Consider the following 8312-nt stretch of genomic DNA (forward strand, 5'->3'; position numbering starts at 1 on the left):
CGGAACGTAACCCCAGCGTAAGATGCGACAGACCTGTATCTCCAATCAATGATGGCCAATGCAAGACTCACATCACTTGCTATTTTATCACTTGAAAATGTCAGTGGCCAGGCTTTGGCTCGCTCTAATGCTGCGCTTCAGTTGAAGAGGGGAAAGGTGAGTTAAGCGACCTTTGAACTAAAGGACTAGGATTAACATTCTAACGCTGTCTCTTACTGTAACTCTATTTAATACTGGTCCACCCTGTATTGGTGACAGTTTGATTTCTAGATATTAGTACATTTCAGTTACTCTTAAAATTAAAAAGTTTCTATATACTTAAAGGAAATGAATTTTTTTATTTGCTTATATATGGCATGAATAAATACAGATTTAAGATTCTAGAATGCAAATTTATCGTCTTATATGACACAGAAAATCATGCATGCAAATTGTGCAACAAAATCATGAAATGAGCTATAAATGCAATAAAAAAAATAAGGTATTCAATGGTTTAACATATGGAGCGAGGAGGGGATGGGGGGGGGGGCACCGAAGATGCTTCTCGCCTGGGATGCCATTTGGTCTAGGGCAGGGGTCCCCAACGTGGTGCCCGTGGGTGCTATGGCACCCACCGGGGCGTGTAAGTGCACCTGTGTACTGGCCGGCGGATGAGCATCTGCCAAAATGCCGAGAAGCAGCAGCATCCAGAGGCGTCGCCGCCGAAATGCCGCCTAAAATCAGCAGCATTTCAGCCGCGATGCCACGCTTAATGACGTTGCCGTTTGTCGGCGGCATTTCAGCGGATGCTCATCCGCCGCCACGGTCCTCCGTGGCTCGTCATCTGGCGCCCGCCAGATGAAAAAGGTTGGGGACCACTGGTCTAGGGGAAGCCCTGTCAGGGAAAGCAGGAGTTAGTTTCACATACCTATTTTCAGGCTGTAATCTCTGGGCACTCTTTTAAATGCCTCCCCTCCCACAACCTGGGAAAGGGAAAGGATTCCCTGGTTCTAGCTTGATTTCAATGAGGATGACTGGACCCTAGAACTACTCACTGTCCTTTTCTAAAGAAACTTGTGATATACAGAACGAGGTTGAGATAAGTGCTTACAGGAGTCAAGAATTGCTCCCCTGGAATACCAGCAGTATTGGGCAACTGGAAATTCCACAAAAGGAGCTGAAGCATTGGTGGTTCAGAAATAGATGTCCTAGGTACTGCATGGGAGGTCTAGGTTTTTTTTCTGGACAATAGCAGTGTGAGTTTTATTGCCTCAAAATTTCAGTAGAAAAATTCAGACCCAAACTATATGTGGTGGGGAGACTGATAGCGGTTTCTTTGGTTTTGATTTAGTTTGTTCTCTTATTCTCATTTTAAAAGCCCTTGATCATTTTGATGGGAAAAATGTTTGTACAAGGCAAAGGAAAAGTAAGAAAAGTTAAAAATCTACATTGGAGTGAGGGGTTCTCTGTGTGCCAGGGCAGGGGTGGAGATTTTCATGGGGAAGGGGTTAAGGGATAAATGAGAGGCTTTTCCTGGAACACAGGGAGATGTTTTGCAGTTTAATTTTTCCAAAGAGAAACCTCCCCACTTTCCTTGTGCTGCTGCCTAGCTCAGACTCCAGTAACACCCCTGTGATGAAGTGGGAATTTTCTGGACATTTCCCCTATTTGTTGCACAAATATCTAGGTCAGAGGTCCAAAATGTGGGGTGCATCCCACCAGGCAGAATGGAATAACATTCAGGGGATTGCAACTGGGGCCTGGGCCAGTCCCTACAGGGGGTGGGGAGGGATCACCATGCAGCTCCGCTCCTGGCCCCAGACCCAGCTACTGGCCCTCGCTGCGGGCACCGCTCCCAGGACTCCACTCCCAGCCCTACAGCTGGGGCTCCGCTGCTGGTCTCAGCCCCCACCCCCAGCTCTGGCCCCTGCCTCAGCCTCTTTACCCCTGTCCACATCGCTTCCCCCGTAGCTGTGGCCCCACTCCCAGATGTGGATCGGGGGGGGGCACGTTTTGGGACTCAAAAGTTTTGGGACCACTGATCTAGGTGGTGGGACAAGGGTGTTTGATCTTTGCAGAGATCCCTAAAGGGCAGGTGTGACTGCTGTCTAGCTGCTTTGACCCAGACAATGGCCACAAATTCTGTATCCTAGCAACTGATGGCTGGGGCGTACCTGCTGGAAGAAGCCAGCTGGTTGGGATGAGTTGGAGAACAAAGAAAGAGGTGGAGGCCAGGTGACCAGTTTGCCAGGGAAACAGAATGAAGGACAGAAGAGGGGCAAAGGGCATGGCTGAGGTTGGGCTGTTGGAAGCAAGGAGTCTGCTGTTTTGGGGACTCGAGGGGAGAGCCCAGGCTGTGAGTTCTGGGTCTCCCCAAGATCGACTTTGCTGAATCTTCCTACTTCCTGTGCTAACGAAGAACTTTCCCACGATTTATTCCAGACCACTACTAAACCTTCTGCTTTACAAGGCTGGCTGAGAGTCACTGGTGATTGTGGAAGTTGGGGGTGCATGTCTCCCCTTTGGGGGTGGGGTGTAAGGCTTTCCCAGGTGTCCTACTGAGCTTACAGGAAGCTCTCAGTGTGGAACAGGGGTGCTGAAAGATCCAAGGTTAGTCCCAGGAGGTGCTGAAGGCAAGGGGGCTTCCCCTAGTGAGAGCGCGCCCTGAGGGGTGTCACACTGACAAGGGTCCTGCCTGGGTTTGATTCAGAGCTGTTCCAGAGCACAGCCTGTGTGCCCGTGACAGCCCCCCAGCATGTGACCTACAGGCTCCACTCTGGCAAAGCGCCCTGTAAATGAGAGACAAAGGCCTGGTCTACACTACGAGTTTAGGTCGAATTTAGCAGCATTAAATTGAATTAACCCTGCACCCATCCACACAACGAAGCCATTTACTTCGAAATAAAGGGCTCTTAAAATCTATTTCTGTACTCCTCCCCGATGAGGGGAGTAGCGCTGAAATCGACATTGCCGGTTCGAATTAGGGTTAGTGTGGATGCAATTCGCCTCCGGGAGCTATCCCACAGTGCACCATTGTGACCTCTGTGGACAGCAATCTGAACTCGGATGCACTGGCCAGGTAGACAGGAAAAGCCCTGCGAACTTTTGAATTTCATTTCCTGTTTGCCCAGCGTGGAGAGCTGATCAGCACAGGTGACCATGCAGTCCGAGAATCGAAAAAGAGCACCAGCATGGACCGTACTGGAGGTACTGGATCTGATCGCTGTATGGGGAGACGATTCTGTGCAAGCAGAACTACGTTCCAAAAGACAAAATGCCAAAACATTTGAAAAAATCTCCACGGGCATGTTATAGAGAGGCCACAATAGGGACTCACTACAGTGCCGCATAAAACTTAAGGAGCTCAGACAAGCGTACCAGAAAACCAAAGAAGCAAACGGACGGTCCGGGGCAGAGCCGCAGACATGCCGCTTCTATGCTGAGCTGCATGCAATTCTAGGGGGGGCCCGCCACCACTACCCCACCTCTGACCGTGGATTCCGAGGCGGGGGTAATCTCAGCCATGCCTGAGGATTTTGCGGACGGGGAGGAGGAGGAGGATGAGCTTGCGGAGAGCACACAGCACACCGTTCTCCCCAACAGCCAGGATCTTTTTCTCACCCTGACTGAAGTAGCCTCCCAACCCTCCCAAGGTGGTATCCCGGACCATGAAGCCGTAGAAGGGACCTCTGGTCAGTGTACCTTTGTAAATATAAAACATGGTTTAAAAGCAAGTGTTTTTTAATGATTAATTTACCCTGAGGACTTGGGATGCATTCGCGGCCAGTACAGCTACTGGAAAAATCTGTTAATGTGTCTGGCGATGGAGCGGAAGTCCTCCAGGGACATCTCCATGAAGCTCTCCTGGAGGTACTCCAAAAGCCTTTTAAATGTCCAAATGCACATTCTACCACCATTCTGCACTTGCTCAGCCTATAGTTGAACAGCTCCTGACTACTGTCCAGGCTGCCTGTGTATGGCTTCATGAGCCATGGCATTAAGGGGTAGGCTGGGTCCCCAAGGATAACTATAGGCATGTCAACATCCCCAACAGTTATTTTCTAGTCTGGGAAGTAAATCCCTAGCTGCAGCCGTTTAAACAGACTAGTGTTCCTGAAGACACGAGCGTCATGAACCCTTCCCGGCCATCCCACGTTGATGTTGGTGAAACGTCCCTTGTGGTCCACCAGTGCTTGCAGCACCATTGAAAAGTACCCCTTGCGGTTTATGTACTGGCTGCCCTGGTGGTCCGGTGCCAAGATAGGGATATGGGTTCCATCTATCGCCCCACCAGTTAGGGAATCCCATTGCAGCAAAGCCATCTACTATGACCTGCACATTTCCCAGAGTCACTATCTTTGGTAGCAGCAGCTCAGTGATTGCTTTGGCTACTTGCATCACAGCAGCCCCCACAGTAGATTTGCCCACTCCAAATTGATTCCTGACTGACCGGTAGCTGTCTGGCATTGGAAGCTTCCACAGGGCTATCGCAACTCGCTTCTCAACTGTGAGGGCTGCTCTCATCTTGGTATTCTGGTGCTTCAGGGCAGGGGAAAGCAAGTCACAAAGTTCCATGAAAGTGCCCTTACGCATGCAAAAGTTTCGCAGCCACTGGGAATCGTCCCACACCTGGAACACTATGTGGTCCCACCAGTCTGTGCTTGTTTCCCGGGCCCAGAATCGGCGTTCTACGGCATGAACTTGCCCCATTAACACCATGATCTCCAAAGCGCTGGGGCCCGCGGTTTGAGAGAATTCTGTGTCCATGTCCTCATCACTCTTGTCACCACGCTGCCGTCGCCGCCTCCTCCTCGCCTGGTTTTGCAGGTTCTGGTTCAGCATAAACTGCACGATAATGTGCGAGGTGTTTACAATGTTCATGACTACTGCATTGAGCTGAGCGGGCTCCATGCTTGCCGTGGTATGGCGTCTGCACAGGTAACCCAGGAAAAAAGGCGTGAAATGGTTGTCTGCCATTGCTTTCACGGAGGGAGGGAGAGGGGGGCCTGATGACATGTACTCAGAACCACCCGCGACAATGTTTTTTGCCCCATCAGGCATTGGGATCTCAACCCAGAATTCCAATGGGTGGGGGAGACTATGGGATAGCTACCCACAGTGCAACGCTCCAGAAGTCGACGCTAGCCTCAGTACTATGGACGCACACCGCTGAATTAATGTGCTTATTGTGGCTGCAGGCACTCGACTTTATACAATCTGTTGCCAAAAATCAAATTCCGTAAAATCGGAGTAATCCCGTAGTGTAGACATACCCAAAGTCCCCACTTCTCCCAGTTAATCTCCCCCTGCATAGAACCCAGAGCAACTTCTGCCTAGCTCGATCTCCTGACAGCCACAACTGTCCAAGGAGCTGGCCAAGTTCTTCCCCTAGGTCCCTGTGCAGGGGCAGTTGTCAGTTCTGACCTCATGAGTATAGCAGTGACTATCCCTAACTGTCACGTGGGGGACTAGGGCTTGATTTCCTGAGGAGAAAGCTGTGATTTTGACACCAAGTGTATGTCTACAATACAATTAAAAACCCACAGCTGGCCCAGTCCAGCTGACTTGGGCTTGCCAGGCTTGGGGTCCTGGGGCTTGCTCAGGCTGGAGCCCGGCTACTGGGATCCTCCCCTTGCTAGGTTCAGTGGCCTATATACTGAAGATGAGTTCGTAAATGGGGAATGTACACTGGGTGCTGCCACTGGACAGACACTTCCTAGCAGGAGATGCACCCAGTTAATGTGATAAAAATATATTTGATGAAAGAAAGGCATCCTGGGGCGCTGTATTGATCATCTTGCAATAACTCCAGATTCAATTTGCTCAGATTAGAAAGAAAGATATTTTTTTTATTGCGAGCCTGGAAATAGCCTATAGTGTAAAAGTCAGAGCTGGATTATTTCTAGCTCATGCACCCTTATCACTAATGAAGGAGTAAAGGAATGTACAAACCAATGAAGCCTTAACATGTCATTTGCATCCTTAAGCCTTGTCCCTGTGAAAGGATCTCAAGGACAGCCAGAAATGTTACTCAGTGTCAGGAGGAGAGAGGAAAGCACTTTCCCTCATGTATTTCCCCAGTCTGTTGTGCAAGGCAGCAGAGGTGCTTAGGGTCTGTTGTGCAAGGCAGCAGAGGTGCTTTAGGGCATTTTCTGTCACTGATTTCTTTTCATGTTGGTGTGGGAGGAAAGACTTAGCCCTGCCAACTTTTTGAACCTGTGAATGTTAAGTGACCAAGTGATGAGTTAACAATAATGCTGTTGCACAGGATTTGATTGGAACTAGAAAACAAAAAGCCCTTAAAGTTGAACTCTTGGGTGAATAAAATGATCTGATTTATATTCAACCTTGGAAGGTAATAGATTGTTACATCAGTCAAAAGAGCCTGGTTTAGTTTGTTTGTTTGGTTCATTGGTTGTTTTCCCTGATAAATTGCAGAGGGTTCAGAGAAGAGCTGTAGGAATGATTAAAGTCTTGAGCAGGGAGAGAAGTTTAAAAACAAACCCAACCTTTCTTGCTCCTGCCAGCTGTGACTGCTGAGGACATTTTCCTTCTCTACTCCAAGGTCTCTCTTCTGCCAGATTCTCAGCAAGCCAGGCCACCCTGCAAACTATGGCAGAACAGTTTGGTATTAGGCTGCTGGACTCACCGTGTAAGAGTGTAGCTGCTGTAGCACCTTGACCAATCCTGGGCCAAATCCTGCAGCCCTGGCAGCCCAGGATAACCTCCCACTGATGGCAATGAGAATTTAGTCTTTGTAACTAGCTGCTGGTACCTGAGGTCTCAGATATGAATTAAACTGGAGACAGACACAGCTTCATCCACAAAAGTGAAGGATGTAAGTGAAAGAGCAAAGCTGGCCATCTGGGGAGCTGCTGCAGTCCCATAACCAAAGCTGGAAGGGAGAAGAGGAAAAACTCCCTAAAGTATTGGGAGTAGCACCAAGAAAAGGAAATTTGTTAGTGAGAGCAGTAGCAATAAGTATGAAATGAAGGAGTGCTTTCTCCTCTGTGATGACACGTTTGAATTGTGTTACTTTACTACGAGATAAAGCTTTAAAATATCCTGGTCTAATTTCAGGATGGGTCTGTAACCATAATCAGTCTCTGTGGGAAGTGGGACTTTCAAAATTCCCAAGGAATTTAACGGGTGGTGTTCACTGTTGGTCACCTGAGGGCAGTGCAGTAGAGTTCAAACCAATGACCAGAGAGGTGAGAACAGGCATTGTGGGACACCTCCTGGAGGCCAGTCACAGCGCTGTAATCGACCAGGATGTCTACACTGGCACCGCGGCGCTGTAGCCCTGACACAGAAAGCCTCTCGTCGGGGTGGAGTTTTTTTTAAATAGCGCTGCAACTGCACAGTTTCTGCACACTAAGTGACTTGGCAGTGTGTAGACCTCAGAAGTTACATGGCAGAAAGCTGCTTTACTGTGCAGAAACTTGCCAGTGTACACAAGGCCATAGATGGCTTATATAACATAAGAATGGAAGCCTGGTCATACTGGGTCAGACCAATCGTCCATCTAGCCCAATGTGCTGCCTAAGAGTGACCAGTGCCAGAGGGAATGAACAGAACAGGCTTGTTGACCTGCAAGATGAGGGTCTTTCCCCCTTACCTTTAACTTCACTGTTGTCAATTCCTAATTATCCTATCTTACCATACCTCCCCTGAAGTCTCTGGGCAAATCAGGTGTGAACCACTCCTTTGATACAGACGTGTCCCAATCCAGCTCAACTGAGCCAGACTTTGGGCCAATGTCAGTTTGGGAAAGGCCCGCTTAACCCATGAATGAAAGAAACACAAGGCCAGTTCTGAGGCGGTTTCCAGAGCCAGGCCTGAGGGTTAAATAGCTGTGCTCAAAAGGAAAAGGGGCCTCAGCACCTATAAAAATAACTGGCTGCAAAAAAACAAAACAAAAATTAAATTAAAAAACCAAACCAAAAAAACAACCCAGAAAAGCTATCATCACACATCCATCACCATTTTAGATTTTGACATCTCCTGCCTGATGTGACATCTTCGCTTTGCAAACCAGAGACCTGGGGAACTCTGGGCTGTTACCCTCTATCTGGGTAAAAGATTACACATCTTGTCTCAAGTAATTTTCCTCTTCATGGAAGATTTATTTTAAAATTTATCAAAATAAATTCCATTTCACATAGAAATAATTACAGTCTATACTGGGTCTCTATTCTCGTAAATGCTGTTTCTCTCACATATTCCCCCACTCTAATTCCTTTGGAGTGAGGTTTTAATTTCAGGATTAGCCACCATTTCTGATATAGTAGGAGGGGGCAGGGAGAGAACTAGAAAAAAACCTGAATTATATT

Source organism: Emys orbicularis, chromosome 15, assembly GCF_028017835.1.
Source record: "Emys orbicularis isolate rEmyOrb1 chromosome 15, rEmyOrb1.hap1, whole genome shotgun sequence".
In the NCBI taxonomy this organism is placed as follows: domain Eukaryota; kingdom Metazoa; phylum Chordata; order Testudines; family Emydidae; genus Emys; species Emys orbicularis.